The 16,672-nt window shown below is 39.6% G+C and overlaps 1 protein-coding gene across 11 annotated transcripts in view; it reads left to right on the top strand.

The window, feature by feature from the left end:
* The first annotated feature begins 6,964 nt into the window (after positions 1-6,964).
* Positions 6,965-16,672, top strand: part of PTPN13 (protein tyrosine phosphatase non-receptor type 13) — a 111,904-nt gene continuing 102,196 nt past the window's right edge. For 7 of the 11 annotated variants that reach the window (XM_085578180.1, XM_085578178.1, XM_085578179.1 and 4 more), the window contains exon 1: positions 7,196-7,331. The gene's annotated coding sequence lies outside the window, so the exon portion shown is untranslated. Of the gene's footprint in view, positions 7,095-7,195; positions 7,332-16,672 lie in introns of those variants that run through there. The other 4 variants (XM_085578185.1, XM_085578188.1, XM_085578186.1 and 1 more) reach the window with 2 other exon arrangements.

The following is a 16,672-nucleotide window of genomic DNA, read 5'->3' on the forward strand; positions in this document are numbered from 1 at the left end:
TTGTGTTTATTAATACTATGAGGAGACAGGTATCACATGCTGTTGCTTCAGTTCACCCTGCATTTCTCCTGTTAATGGATTCAACTGAAGTTTTATGGATCTGATGATGCCTGATTGTAATTGACATAATGAGATTCATTCCCTGAGTGTAAAGTAGCTGGACTGTAATTAATCATGTTATAAGTAAGGATATGTGGTACATTTTATGCTTGGGTTCTTAAAAATACAAAATAATTGTATTTTTACAACTAGCTGCCAAACAAAAAGAATGAGATACAGTTTCTTTGGTTTTTAGGTGGCTCATGCACTTAGGTAGTGTCGAGCCAAAGAGTGGCAACTTCAGAACAGTGGAGGTTACTCAAAAGATCACAACATTCTTATGCTCTGACTGCATTTGTACACATTAAAGTTGCCTGCAAATGTAGCCTGAAATGCTCCTTGTGTGCAATCCCTGTAATTTTTAAACATGCTGAGTAAAGATTTTATTTAAAAGCATAAAGTAGTAGTTCCACCATAAGGAAGTATTTTACAAAGAAGCCCTTTGAAATTTAAATAAGATAGTCTTCTACCAAACAATCTCCACAGTTGCAGGGAGAAAAGGGCAGGTTTTATATTAAAAAAAAAATACAGGATTCACTATGGAAGGTAGTAAAGTGAAAATAGATTATTAACAACTGCTATATGTAGCCAGAGGAAAACCTTCCAGAAGAGCAATGGTCTGATTCCTTCTGACTACCAGCTCATCTGGAGGAAGAATGTGGGACTGGGAGTCAAAGCTTTACACCAAGTCAGTACTTTGTCCCAAGTTTCCTGCATAACTCTGAATATATCAAGCCATGCCTCAGCTTTTCCTTCTTTGAAATATGGATAATTTTACCCTTGTGAGTGAGATTTAGCAAATCCTGTATAGCCACCTGCTTTGAAATCTTCAAGAGGCAGGAGTTAGAGATGCCAAAATACTATCAGGCATACATAAAAATATATAATTAGGATTATAAAGGCAGAATTGAAAATTAAACAATTCATTAACACTTCACCCCAACTGTCAAGTGTTTCCTTCACAGGGATTAAAGGATGACCTGTCTCTGAGAAGTGAGAAACTTTTCCAAGGGTGTGTTTCTGTTACAAATTGTTTCCTGTCTTTGCTTGCTCCAAAAGTAATTTATGGCCAGGAGATACTAAAGAAATTTCTCTTTGGGGCTAATAACTTTTAGAAAATCTGTTTATGTTTCAAGTTGTGGCAATACATAGTACAAACGCAGCATGAGGAAGACTGTTCCTCACACTGCTCCATCTGCTTCACACTTCAAAAATACTTTCCAGTCAACAAAGCAGTAAAACACTATTAAGAGAAGCAGTGTGACACAACTAAATGGAAGTTGGAAATAATTGTCCAAAAATTATTACATAATTCTATCAATAAATATAATTTTTTAAATCACCAAAGTGTGAAACTTTCACAAGCTGTTCACATGCAATTCTCACGGAATTCAGCTAGAGTGGCTGCCCTATATATTCCTGGAGATAAAATTTATCAGGATGAAGGGATGCCACTGACTCTGTGGGAGTAGCTATCTTCAAAAGTATCTCTTTCTTTTAAAAAGACATTTTATTTAAAATCCATGAGAGCAAAGCTAATTGATAATGACTTAAAAAAAAAAAAAAAAAAGTAAAATTACCATGAAAGCAATTAAGAAAGAAAGGTAAAATCCTGAAAAAAATGTTTGCCCAAATGCAAAACCACATACTTATTATCACTTATTATTCCAATAAAATTAAAAGCAATCCACTTCAGTGGGTGCAACTTTTTGAAAACGTTAACTTCTAGGGTGGAACTCAGTCCCTTCAGTATGACAAAATAGCATTTTATCTAGTCAAACCAAACTTATCTTCAGCTATCCCAGCACATAATTTTTAAAAGCACAGTTTTGTACAATAGCATTAAAGAAGTATACTAAAATAATTCTTATTATTGCATAAGACACAAGACAGCTTTTTGGTTAAATTAGTTCACAGCTTTTTACGGCAAATGTGAATAGAAATATAAATTACAATATAAATTACAATTATGATTTTGTAGTAATTACAATTACTACAAAGAGAAGTAGGTGTCACAGTAATTGTCACTTACAGGCAAATGTCACTGTAGCTTCAATGCAAACTGGACTAATTCCACAGATTTCAAGGGAATTACCCTGCAACAATTCTGGTGGAACTCCTGTAGAGAATGATACCCTTAAGTGATTTACAGACAGGCAGAAGAGATTTTTATGAATATGAAAATAAATTCAAGCAGCGTTACAGTGAGTAAAATATTCCCATGTTATCAGATATATTTTCTTACTTATAGTTTCTTCTGACTCTTTGGTAGCTTCCTTAGTAGTTTATACAGGGATTCTACTTCTTTAATTCTATGTTTCTGTCACTAAGTTCTCCTAGAGTCTATCTTCAAACTTTTTTTTGCTGGTTTTCCAAAGCATTTAATGACTCAACAAAATGTTTGCATCAGTCAATCTTATTATTATCTCTTCATCCATAGATATTTTTACCTTTACTGAAATATTTTATCACCTGTAATGTCAGACATTTGTATATGTACCTTTGCTACTAGGAAATGCAAGGACCCTGGTATTGCCTCTGTAAAGATAGCACTGGGAACACTTAAAAATCATGAAGAAAATATTGAGCACAATTTTCCTGACTCAAGAGTTCATTACACTGTTTCTACAACCTGTGTCCCTGAGTGAATGCTATTCATGACAGAAACTGAAAAAAAATCTTAAAATGTCAACAATCAGTGGTAAAATTTAGGAAAAAGAGGGTTGAGTTATGTTAATTTGGTTTGCTAAGTTTTACTGGGTTTACTACCTTTTAAAGGAAAGCACTGCAATTACTATATTCAGTTCCCATCCCTTCCAGTTAGCTTTAAGATCACCCATCTGAATATGCACATATTTGCTAGTCAAAAATAGCAAAATCATGCAATTCTTAAAGATTAATATGAACAACTTAGTTCCCAGTCATTTCTGTCACCTTAACAAAGTGGGATTTAATCAAGCAGAAAAAATTCACGTGTGCAGCCTGAAGCATTCTAGCAGCTCAGGAAGTGTAATAAAGCCATGCACACACTGTAAATGCTGGAAGTACGTGTTGGATTGTTTGCCTGCAGACAGCCACCTACTGAAACTATCATTGTGCAACTTTCCTTGCATGAAACCAAACCCAAAAAAATAACAGATGGCCCCCAAATCACAGAATTCACCACTAGATAAGCAGTATTTCTTGTTGACCTGTGAGTACTGAAGATCATGGCCGAATACAAAGCTGTTATTTGTACAAGTCACTCCTGCTCTGTTTGAGGGAACTATGCAGCTCTCGCCTTGCTCAGCAGAAGTTGTGCTATCACTTGCACACAGGATGATGCCAAGTTGCATTGCAGCAAGAGGAATGAATAGGTTGAAGATAAACACAATGCTTGCAGATGCTGTAGGGCGACAACAGAATAGTCAAAATTTACAATGCCTGGCCTTTACAATATGGTCAGCAGAGAGTCATCAATTATAGAATTATGGAAATAATAGAAACAATACAATTTTGGAAAAAAAAAAATCTTTTTTCTCTGTGCCCCCCTGTGCCTCTGGCAACTTGTCTAGACTTTGGTCTGTCCCTCCATACAATCTAGCTGCTGTTGATGTGAGAGCCTTTTCTTCCAAACAGGCTGCGGTCTGGGACAGCCTTTGTGTATTCCTCAGCCTTGGTGACCCTTCATCTCATTTCAGATCTCAGATGAAAACAAGTCCTTTTCTCCTACTCTCCCTAGACATTTTAATGTCTCTCTTCCGCTGCTCTGATTTAACTCTTCACTGTAATATTCCTAAACAAAACCTTCATTAAGTTAGACTCCAAAGTTAAATGCAGAGAGGACCAGTTTGAACAAGTAGTTTCTGTCTGGGCAAGATTGTTCTCTACTGTATATTTACTACTATTTCAACCAGTCTGGTTTTAAGTATCTGGAGCTAATTGGCTCCTGTAAATTAGATTTTCTTGAAGATTATCCTGTAAGTCTTGATGTAAGAACTTCCCTAGTAAACTTCTTATTTTTTTTTTTTAAACAAGATACCAATAATCCCAAATATATCTCAGGCTTCTTTTTTTGCAACAGTACTGATATAGGGCCAACAGGAGTACTGCAGACTTCACTGGCACTAGCTGCCAAAGTTTAGACACCACTTGTTCTGTACTTTTTGAAAATGAGGTCCCCATTTGTGCACCAAAACAGGGAAACACCCAAAATTAATTGTCGCTTTTGAAAATCCCAGGCAGTCACTTTACTGTCTTAATATTTCCCAGAGATTTAATCTTTGTGGTAGCTATTTGCTTTTGCTCTTTCTTTCTCAGCCACTCATGTAATTTTCTTAGGATCTTTAAGATAATGTAAATACAACACCAAATACAGACAAACAGAAGGTACTTTGTGGGCCAAATGTGTCAGATGCACCTATGTTGGGCTTTTTTCCTTTTATCTTTGTTTTTTTAATGACTTTCATTAGTTGCAGAGTATGAAATGTCAGACTTTGTCTCCCTCTAAACTGACCTTTACATGTACACTGCAGCAGGCCACACAATTTTTGGTTGAGCTTAAGGGATGATTCTGTCCAGTTTATGTACAGGTTTTGTCCTAATACACAGTTGAGGTGTGGCCAGACATGAATCCCAAACCAGGAACTTGGAGATGCTCTTGAATCTCCCAGTTTAGGCATAGAGACCCAACTTTTTATTAAGGAAGTTTCAACATGAACATGAACAGTAGATATTGTGAATTGGCTCCTTTTTTTCTTCAATCTCAAGTAAAGTTGCACTACATTAAACGTAAGCTATAAGTAAATGATGCAAGATGTTGATGGTGAAGTAATTGGAGGACATTTATTTGCCAGACAATCTCTTCAGAGGAAAATGTAATGTTTGCAACTCTGGTTAGCATGGAAACTTCCTCGGAGCTGCTAAGGAAAAAGTCACACTCAGGAATCTCTTAGGTGCTGGAATGTCAATCTTTGCAGTGAATGTGTTGTGTTCACAACAAATCCAGAAGCACTGCACTGACAAAAGCCATTTCATTTTCCCACAGTGGAGGCATTCCAAGGCATCAGTCTTTGTGCACAACATGCCATGTCTTTCTTCTAGTCGGTGATGTAAGAAGTTTCTAAAGTTATGGCAATGTTTCCCATACATTTGCATCCCTGTAAAATGCACAGTAGGTGAAGATGGTAATTATATTTTTCATTGATCCTAAGCTCCAAGTTTCCTTGTTGAAGATGTTTAATTAAGAATATAATCAAATAGTCTAATGAGATAATTGTTAAGGCATTCACATACATTTGACAAGGCCAAGGAAAATGTTGTCCCAAACAGATGCTCATTAGGAGAATGAAGAACAAGGAAATAGATCTTCTTTTGAGGAAAGTAAATGACACTCAAATTTAGTCTTTTAAGAGAGATGACTCTCTGGGGAAGAGACTTCTATATTCAGAGGCGTATTCTAGTACAAGTATACAATATTGCCTGATTATGTAGGTTGGGTTTTAACACACCCCCAAGTCCTGCTTCTGTCATTCTGTTTCCTTGAGTTAAAAATGCAGCTTTACAAAAAATCATATTCCTACAAAGAATTCTTTCTGTGGCCTACCTTCAAGTGAAGACAGAATATATAGCAGCATGGCTTAGGTCCACTATGAATTGATCTGAAGTGTGAAAGCCGAGTTTTAAGATAAAATCTATTACAGATCATAAACACCTATTAAAATTTCTCTTTCAGTGAGACACTGACCTCTAGAAAGAGGAGGTGCCATAGACTGTACAAATGTACAGGGACCAAAATGAACTCCTTTTGGAAATGTGAATACCAATATAGTCAGTTCACCTTAAAATGTAAGTAGATAGTTATCAACTTAAAGAACTTGTATTACAAGAAAATTATATTTAAATTACATAACTAACAGCCTCTCAGATAGCTGTAGCCTCTTCCTATGTAAATTAGTTTTACTACTCAGCTTTATTTTTGTTATGAGTTACACAGAGTCCCTGACACTATTAGTTATGGCAGACTGACTTTTATGCTGAGTCCTTAATACTTTAGTTAATACAAAGCAATTGGTATTTTGCTAGGAAACAGTTACAGTCAAACACTTTTGTTTACTCTAAAGCAATTGTTTTCACAATTTTTAATTTTTTTTTTTTTTTCCAAACAGAATAACTCGTCCAGACTATCATTCTGAAAGTTCATTTTCGCACAGCCCAAATTTGGGGGCACATCTCTGGTGGCATTATTCTTTGTGACTAAAAGTGCTATTTCGTGACAATTTTGTTCTGCAGCTTGGCTCCACAAAGGATGGAGCTACTACAAAAACTCCAGAGGAACTCACCGGGGAAGCTCCAACCGCACTGCATAAGTGGGCAGTGGGTTCCCACAGTGGATTTTGCATTCGAAGTGGAAAAACACTCCTTAATTAAAAAAAATTACATATACAACCCCCCCAACTTTTCACCTCATTAAGTGGCCCTTTCCCTCACGAAAGCTATAAACAATCGGCTGTGTTTGAAAGCTTTGCCATTAAGGCTTTGCTCAAATTTACGGACCAAGACTTTTCAGCTGAAGAGCCAAGGTCTAGGAGCAGCCAGATCATCCCCGAGGAAAAAAAAAAAAAGAAAACAAAACCAAAAAAGCGCCTTGGGGCCAAGAGCAGGGCTGAAGTTTGCCCCCAGGAGAGCCAAGTCCCGAGCCAAGCCGCTGTGGAGCTGCGGCCGGAGCCTGCGGGCGGGAAGGGGCCGGGGCCGCTGGGGCGCGGAGGGAGCGGGCGGGGCCGGGCGTGTGTCAGCATCTTCCCCGCCGCCCCGGGGGCGGGAGGGAGAGAGAGAAGGGAGAGGGAAGGGAGCGAGAGAGAGGGAGGGCGGGCAGGCAGGCGCGGCTCGGGGGCGGAGGGCGGTGCCGCCCGCCTCCCCGCGCTGCTGGCGGCCCCGAGGGGCAGCGACCGGCGGAGCGGAGCGGGCAGCGGGAGCGCCGGGCCGGCGGGGCCAGGCGGCCGCGGTGCGTACCGCAGGTACCGGGGCACCGGCTGGGGCGGCTGCGGGCCGGCCGGGCACGGCGGGAGGCAGGGAGGGAATGCGGAGGGAAGGAGGGAGCCGCGGGGCGGGGAGCGCCGCCGCTCCCGCCCTCTCCGCGCCGGGTCCGGCGGCGGCGGGGCGGAGATGCTGCTCCGCGCTCCCAGCGCAGCCCTGCGCGGCCGCTCCGGGCGCAGCTCCGCGCGGCTCGGCTCCGTCGCCGCCCTGCGAGCGCGGTAGGTGCGCGGCGGCCATCCCGGCGGCGGCCTCCGCCGAGCGGGGCTTTCCCGGAGGGATGGGGTTCTGCCGGAGGGATGGCCGCCGGTGGGCGTGTGAGCGCCTTCTTTGGTTCTCGGATCGCGGCGGGGTGGGAGAGAGGTGAAGAAAGGCCGCGCGCAGCGGCGGGGGATGTTGGTGTTCCCGCCGGGATTTGCAGCCCGCGTCCCGTGGAGTCGGGCTGGGCGCTCGGCAGCTGCAGGACCACGCTCTGCCGGCCGGGAAGGGTTCGGGTTTGTCTGCGCCAGCCAAACAAAGCGGCCCCCGCAGCCCTCGGACTTGTTAACAGAGAGGAAACTTTTTCCTCATTAACGTTTTTGGAAGAGTAGAAATGAAGGATAAATCTGTTGGCCGGTGATGAGAAATAGCGTAGGTTTCATTGGCTTTTTATCTCCTAGCAATCGACACCTCCGCAGACCGCAGGATAATCTCTCTCATATTCTAGATTGTGTCATTCTCTTTAAATTGCATGTTTAAAACAACAAAGGCAGTGACTTCATAGGGAACCGCCAGGAGCTGTTCCGTACCCCTCCTGTTTACTGGGGAAACGTTTGGGAACCGGTTTGGTTTTGTAGGTAGAATCACAAGTAAATATAGGACATGGAAACTGTAAGGTTGGTTGCAGGTAATCTGTGTCTAGCCATCTTATTAAGGTGTGAGTTTGGAGAGGGGAATATGAAAGTCTTTGCATGTGGAACTAGCTGGGGCAGTAACCATGATCAGTTCCCGAAACCTTTTCAGGGAAGAGGACGTGTTTTGTGAAACTGTGCAGCGAAACTGGGTCAGAATGCACAGGCATTTTCCCGAGGCTTGAACCTCATGTGAGAAAGCTGGAATATATATATTCCGAGGTGTCATGACTCCCAGGTCATTAGTGTGGGCTCAGGTCGGTGAGGTGATGACGTTGAGTGCCCACTGCAGAGCAGGACTGCTGTCACTGTTCACATTGGAGCATCAGGCCTCTGAACGCTGCCTGTGCGAGTCTGTCTTTGGATGGCCAGAAATAGGATCTAAAAACGTATCTGCAAAAGTTAGAATCAGCCACGATAGAGGTACAAATGAGAAAACAAACAGTGTGGATCTTGTGCAAGAACTACGGATGAGGAAAGAGTAAATCTAGTCAGAGGATCTTTTGGTAGTGCAGTTACAACAGACTTTGCTACCACTCCTGGTGCTATCAATTGGACATATCTGTTCTGCTTTCACATGCAGCAGATGTGTTTCACTCAGAGTGTCTTTTTTTACCTGCCAACAAGTGTGTCTTTCCATTAACAGTTCTAGAATTTAAGCAGTAATTTAAGGAAAGAAGAGAATGACAGCAAGAAAGAGAAAAAAAGATACTTTATTATCTTTTAAAGATACCTTATTACTCATTTTTAAACTAACAACCCTGTTTGGTGAGTGGAAAGGCATATAACGTATTCCTTCCATAATGGGACTTTTTTATTTCTTTTGCTGTATGTGATAAAAATTATTAGATCAGGATCTATTATTTAGATCAGGGTTTTTGTATTGATTTTTTCCTAATCAGTGTGGTTGTTTGTTGGTTTTTTTTTTAAGTTGAAGGTACAGTCAAAGTAAAGATTTTTGAATATACCAGATGTAAAAGGAGACAGGTTGTTTCACAGGGTGTTGTTCTAACTGCTTAATTTAAAAAAAAATTCCTCTTATTTCCATGACTGTTGTTGAGTGGAATTGATGGCTGTGAGCTCTACAGGCTCAAGGGTGTTTGAGTGGATGAAGAGTGAGGAAGTACCTGTGTGAAAAGATTGGGCAGAATGTTAAAGCGTGAGTCCGCTGTGTGCATTTTCACCAGGATAAAAGAGCCTGGTGAAAAGATGTGACCCAATAGTCTATTTACAGCTTCAGAGGCCTTTGAAAGTAAAAACGGACTGTGTGGATGAGTGGTAAATAACCACTGTGACTGGTCATCATGACCAGTGATAACTTGTGCACAGCATTTTAACTTGTGCGAAGAATTGTCATTTTCAGTGCCTTGAAGGGAAGCAGTGAAGACTCCTAGGAAGGGGAGGAGATTGCATTCCTGGGAGTGGGAAGCTACCAGGGTTTAAATGTTACCTGTTCTGGTGGCAGGAAATTGTAGTGTCTCTGCTTTTTTTTTTCATTTATGTTGGGATTTTTTCAGCCACATGGTTTGTACAGACTGACTATCACAGAGAAGGCCTGAAAGTAAAAATGCAGTCTTTTAGCTGTTCACTTCTTAAAGAGCACAGCAGGTCAAATATTTTTATTTTTACATCTGGAACAGAAATTATTTGGCACATAGCTATTTTTCTCCCAACCAAATGCAGGTGTGAACAATAATAATTAGTGGTTGCATGGTACAATAAATCTTCAAAGTGCCTTCAAATCTTAATCAGCAAACCTTAATAGCATGCTATTCCTGCAAGGGAGGCAAGTAATTAGATAAAATGAGACTGGGCAGACTCTTAAATGGAGTTTATTGTTGAAGCGCCTGTCGGTTTCACAAAGCTCTTCTTTATCACTGAGGTCGCTGAATGCTGCCATACTTAAATGGCTTCAAATACTTATATGTTGAAATACACGACATTATGGCCCAGAGGGCCTTGTTAATATTGACATTCTCTTGTTCAAAGATCTTCACAGTGAAGGAGACCTTGCACTCAAGAGCCTATGTAGTGGTTGTTCCAGAGCACCTGTGAAGACTTATTAACCTGAAAAAGAGTAAGGTCAGCTCTTCAAGGTGAATGATTTTCTTTGGAAGAGCTTTCTTGTTTACTTGTGTGACATGCGTAGAACCTTTAGTCCACCAATGGTGAAACTCAAAAGTGATTTTGCAAGTAGTTTCTTAAACCTGCATTAACATTAAGTATTGCATTTTTTGAAGGAGTGTTGGTTATCAGCTCAGCAGTCTGTCACTTTTTTTTCCTCTGCTTACAGAAAAAAATTGGCTGGAATTTTACTGTTTCAAAGTGAGCTACTCAGTGAGACTGAAAGATTGAAAAGCAAGTCTTGGTGTAGGGTGTCACGGTGTAGAAAATATTTGTAAGCAGTTGCCCCAAGCTGTTGCTTACCATGGGACAAGCGTGGATGGAAAGCTGTGCATACCAGGCTAAGTTAATGTTGTATGTCGCCAGTTAACTATTAATGAAATCTGTGCATCTGTAAAGAAGGGTGGAACTTCTGAAAGAAGTGTTTCCCAGCCCCACCTCCTCCTGAAGTACAGAGAAGGAAGCTGGCATTTACAGATGGGAAGGGCACAAGGCGACTCTTTGGTGCCATTTTTATTTCATCTGGGCTTCTCTTTCTCCTATGCCACTTAAATACCTGGTGAGGAACCAGGCATATTCTTTGTGCATCATTATCTATCAAAATGCTCTCATAAAAGGCAACTAATTGAGTAGGTTGCCTTGGGACAATGATATGCCCTGTGAATTTGAAATCCAATTGGTTAGGCTAGAGATCTGCTCCAGTTGTGACACTGTAGAAGTGATGTGGGAAGGCTTTGTTCTCAGGGTGTCATCTGTCCTTTATCTTCTGTGTGTAAATTTAATATGCCACAGAAATGTCTGCAAGTATTATGTCAAGAGTTAAAGGAGACCTGGTATTAAAGCTGCTGATTTTTGATTGCTGGTGTTTTTAGGGAATACTGTAGTTTTGCGGGATGTTGAGTATTATTAAGGATTTGCAGGTGGTAAGGTAATTAATGTCAGATTTAGGACTAGGTGCTGTGTTAGCTCCTGGTTCCTGTTTCAAAGAATTGGTCATTAAATTAGGTGAGATGGGGCACTTGGAAAAGAGACAAAAGCTTTATCTCCTGCTTTGCAGCTTAAATTAAAGCTTGGGGAGAAGGACTGACTGACCTAAAAATGATGAACATTTAAGTGCATAAGTTTGAACTGAACACAAACCTCTTAATGAACTAATCTGATGCTGTCAAAAACATCATGCTTTTTTAGCAGACTTTGAGACTTAATTTATGTGTGCTTCTGCCTTGTCAGCAGAAGGACATGGGTCTCTGGGGTATCATGGTTTCTTTATCCAACTCTGGCTAAGTTTTTGTGTGTGTGTGTGTTTTTTGGAGGTTGTCTTCATAAAGAGCATTTGTCTGTGTCTGTGGGAGAAATATGGGCGGGAACATTCTCTAGAGCTAGCTGAATTTTTGAAAGTGAATCTGAAAATGGCTTTCATGTGGTGTTGACATCTTCTCTGAATATTTCTATCTAGTGTGGGTACTTGGCTTCAGGCATGTGCAGAGAGGTACACTGGAAATGGTCTATCTGAAGTCTGGTTTATTTAGAAAAGTAGATCTGGAGCTGGAAGTCTTTATGGGTGATTTTTCTTGAATAACACTGTTGCAGGTGACATATTTGTGCTGTAAGCTTGAAATTGATGCTAAGCTTGTTAGGAAACACTCCTGTTTATTTCTCAAGTAAAAGAACTTAAGCTTTTTCCTATCAGACTTTTCCTTGAAAGCCAATTTTGTTTGTTGAGGGGAGAAGAAGGCTGTTAGAGCATAAAAGTTCCTGATTTTTTGATGTGCTTTTGATCATAGAGAAAGCTGGAAAAATCAGTGGAAATACCAGGTTCTTGTGTGTTTCACATCCAGTTTGACAGCAGCTGTTAAAATTTTTTTGGCTACATCTGTATATGTATACAGGTGCAGCTGATGACAGTAATCTTTCAGGCACACTCCAGGAGATCCTTGTTGCATTTTTTGTTGACTTAAATGCTGTTTCAGGATTAGCATTGGAAGGCATAAAGATTTGTTAATGTAAATTTTTGAGGTAAAATTGCATGCTTGGAGAGGGAAGCTTCTCTGAGTCTCATGTCCATTCTATAGTCTGTCTGTCTTTACTTTTATTCATGTCACAGCCAGTGTTGTAATCATGTAGTTAGCAGGCCCTCAAAACCTGATAAAGAAGGTTTAGAAAGAAAAAGTTTAGAAAACCTTTTAGAAGGTTAGAGAAAAAAACCCAAGGAACTGAGTGCAAAGGTTTTCCAAGTTATTGCCGAGTACAGACAGAACAGAGTTTATCTCATAATCTCTAGGGGTATAGACACTCTCATTTGCAGCTCCTTTTTGCACAGGGGAATTGGTTCCCAGTGATTAATTTTATGCTTCAGATAAGGATTTTTCCCTTTTAATATTAATTTCTTCAGCACCTCAATAGCATGGGCATATTGCACTGTGTTTTTTCCATGAATGACTATACATGGAGGGAATAAAAACCCACCCCGATAAACCTGTGACGCACATGGTTCCAGGGCTTTCTTAGGGTCACCAGGGAAAGGTAATGGGACTTGACTCATAAAACCTTGTTGGTTTTACCTTGTAGAACACTGTTGTTGAAATATTAACTACCAAATTTCAAACTTGTAAGCAACCTTATTTAGTGTTGAAATGTGTTCTATCTTTCTTGTTGGGACTGTTGACTTTTTCTTCTAACCACTTCTATATATTGTTATTTTAAAAAATGAAACGGACTAAAGACAGAGCTAAATTAAAGTCTGGAACTTCAGTTGCTAGAAATAGTTATGCTTCCTGGCAAAGTCATGCCTGGTTTAAATGGTGATAGATTTGGACTTGGATATTGCCTTAAGCAATATAAAAAAATGAAGCATGTGGATATTTAACCACGTCATGCATTGATAGTCTAACTTTTCTACCTAGTTCGCTTATCAGGGTATCAGTGCTGTAAAACATCTTGCTGAGTTTTCTTCTCTCACCACAATTCATCAAGGGCCAGCATTGTTATTACTGATTTTACCCATATCTCTCTTCACTGAATTTAGTTTTTCAACAGAGAAAAGATAGAGAAGGGAAATGGAGCAGAAGGTTTGCCTTTTCGTACCTTTACTGTAAAATCAGAAATCCCCTCCTAGTGCTTAGGATTATGACCACTGGAATAATAGCTCTCTTTTTTCAAGTTAATGCAAAAGTTCCATTTTCCTTCAATGGATTAACTTGGGAGTTTGAATCCCAGGCAAGCAAATGGTTAATAGGATGGTCCAAGTGTTGCTTTTATGCTTTGCTTTTTAATGTCAGTGAGGAACAGCACACGTGTTGCTTGGAGAGACATCTCTGTAGTATGTGTCACTGACTGGACAATTGTGTGGTTAAGTTTATGTGGAGCTATCCTTCCAGCAGCCTAATTAAAGACTGTGTGTAACTTCCTTAAATGGGACGCTTCAACAGGTGATAAGTACTGGTTTCTTCTTCGGAGGATTTGTTATGGTATGTCTTTCAAGTGCCTTAGTGTGTTTTAACTATTTTTCATTGATTGAGGTGCATTTTCTGGTTTGTTCTTCTGAAGCCAGTTTGCTTTCATCTTCTGTAAGTCTTGAAATTGGACTTCTTCACATAAATTTGATATTTAGGAAAAGAAGAGTACTGCCTGCATTCTGAGCGTATGCATGCATTATGCAGAGATTTACTTGTTAATAAACTCCCTGTGCACTTTTTGCTAAAGGATTTACCTTGGGTAGGTTTCTAGGAGGAAAGAGATTCTGTCCAGCCTTCACAGACTCTGTATTTTAGAATTTTCATGTATCTTCAATCATCTTTTGTGTTCTTAGACCAGTGCCTTGCACCTGAATGGCTTTCCTCTTAACCATTAGGGGCAGAGCTTCAGAAACATTTGCACAAAAATTCAGCTTATTAATTAGTGTTAAAAACCTGTACAGAAAGTGGCAACAAAAAATAATAGCACAGCTAATGAATCCACTGAAATATTAGAAAAGAAAATGTTGCAGTCTAGGGAAAACTTAAATTTTGATGATATTTTTCCATTAAAATAACTTTGACACTTAATGCTTCGTGTCTGAATTGATACACCCTGAAGAATGATGAGGCTTTCCCTACTAACTTCACTGGAAATTTGAGTGGGATGAAAATGGAGTGCAAATGCTATTGACATCCTTATTGATACATAACATCGCAGGAGACAATGCAATATAAGTCTGTATGTCCATAAATTAACAGTGCTCTGTACAAGAAGAGCAGCGCTGACTGTCAAATGGAAAAGGATGAAATTATTTTACAAGGTAGCAAGAATACCTGTACAGCACCTGGAAAATTTTGACCTAGAAGGTCTAGCTTGTGAAAACTGCTAGAAAACCATTATCTTTTGGACGAGCACACAGTCTGGAACAAAAGGAAGGTGGAGCAAAAGAGTGGGGGGAGAAAGAAAGGCTTGGACTCATTCAAGATGTACTGGGACACCTTCAGTTCCCTCTAGTTCAGATTTATGGGCTTTGCAATAATGTCCTTATCTCATGTGCTGGTGGTGGAGGCTTCTGTGAGCTGAGGTTTCTTCCTCGTAAGGATCGGGATGGGTTTTCAGGCATTCATAGCTGCAAGTACTTTTGGTGTTCCCAGTTTAGTGGTTATGTTTAAGGTCTTCAAGGGTTAATAATAATCTGATTTCTATCTTGTGGGTTTGTTTTTTTTTGGGGGGGGGGGGTTGGTTTGGTTTTTTTGTTGTTGTTTTTTTGTTTTTTGGGTTTTTTTGTTTTCTTGGTTTATTGTAGGTATTTTAGAACTATTTATCCTCTCACCCCTTTTTATTTGTAGTGTTGTTCAGACTCTGAAAATCAGAAGTTTGTCTGGGAAGTCTTGTTACAGTGATCTATTTAATACAATTTGCAAGAAATATATGCTATGAGGTTTTTCAGGAACCCCAAATTTTAGATTTAGTTTTCCTGAAAGAGGTTCCTTCTGATGCTATAATCTAACAATGCTTAGCAATCAAGCTAATAGTAAAGAACCTTAAATTTTGAACAGATTCTTTTTTCAGTGTGTCTTGTCATTGAATCCCTTGAATGACCTTAATAAAGAATTTAAAGATTATCTGATTATAAAAGATTTGCTAGCTGGCAGTGCTGAAAGTTTGTTTCATCAAAAATATAGACTCATTTATTGAGTGGCTTTGCAGTTAGGTTATCGCATGTGTGGAACAGCCAAATCAGCCTGGAGCTTTAAGCACATGGGCTAACACATAGAACTGAATTACTGAAATAGCTGTGTAAAGCTCCTTTATATCAATTTAAAATGTGTGTGCTCACCATGATTGGCAAAAGACTTGGGTGTTTCAGAAATGTAATGCATTATAAAAATTGTCCTTTTTTTAAAATGACTCTTGTTTTTATAGGTTTTCTGGTACTACTGTATCACATTAGTTTTTTCAGTCTATTGGCAAACAGTTTTGGTAAGAATAATTTTTCTGTTTTTCCTTGGTCTCTGATCAAGTTCTATTCTCTCTGTATTTGAGGATTATGGTGTGTAAAGGAAGAAAACTAAGCTGGGTTGTTGTTATTTTTTCACAAAATAATTTCGAAATTTTATATTCATGCAATGCTTGAAGAAGAGAAAATATTTAGTATGCTGGAAGATTTATTGCTTTTGTTGGAAGAAACCATTTTCTATTCTTTTTGATAGCTGCAAACATTTACTGGCAACTTTGAGGCCTGACTGGGTCCTTCAAGACCTTTAGCATGTTCTTTTCTACTGAAATTTGAGAAGTAAGTTGCTGTCTTACAGCAAACAGAAGAAAATACTGTTTGTGAACCGCTTAATTGCAGCTGTGTTACTGGAACAAAAAGTCATGTGGAGGGAAAGTGTAAATGTTCTCAGAAGGGGATTAGAGAAGTTAACAGAACAGGGACCATTAGTGGCTGTTAGATTTGCCTGTGCAGCTTGAGTGCAGGAACTCAATAAACTGTGATTGCCAGGAAAGGGGATGGGAGAGCTGGCCTGATCCAGTTTTGTACTTCTTGTATTAAACATTGCTGAAGTTTCTGAAACCACAGAAATGGGAAGCTCTTCCAAACTGAGAACTTCTTTAAACCCTTAAAAAAAAAAAAAAAGTCCAAAAGCTTAATAAGAAATCTTTTGTGATCTGCCTCTGAAGTTCATGTATGTCCACATGGGCTTGACTTGATATTCAGAGAAGAACAGCTGTCTGATTCCAGCTGCAATTCCTTCCTGTTTTTTTCATCCTTTCTCTCTTGGAATCTATATTCCCTTTCGTTCAGATTGCTTAAGGAGGGATTAAATGATGGATGGTCAAGTGGTCAAGTTATCAGGGGAATTCATTTTCATGCACGTGACTCTAGAGTAAAGATAGCTGCTCAGGAAGAGAGGAGAAAAAGATGGGAACACTTTGGTGATATCACAGTTTAGGTGTAGTTTTAGTTGTTGAACAGGAAAGTGAAAATATACTACTAGGTAAAATGGTAAAATATGTAAGTAAGCTGTCATTTAAAACATGGCATCACATGAAATATACAACAAAAATCAACTTCTGGAGACATAAAT

This window comes from Lonchura striata, chromosome 4 (genome assembly GCF_050655825.1).
Source record: "Lonchura striata isolate lonStrDom1 chromosome 4, ASM5065582v1, whole genome shotgun sequence".
NCBI classification, from domain to species: domain Eukaryota; kingdom Metazoa; phylum Chordata; class Aves; order Passeriformes; family Estrildidae; genus Lonchura; species Lonchura striata.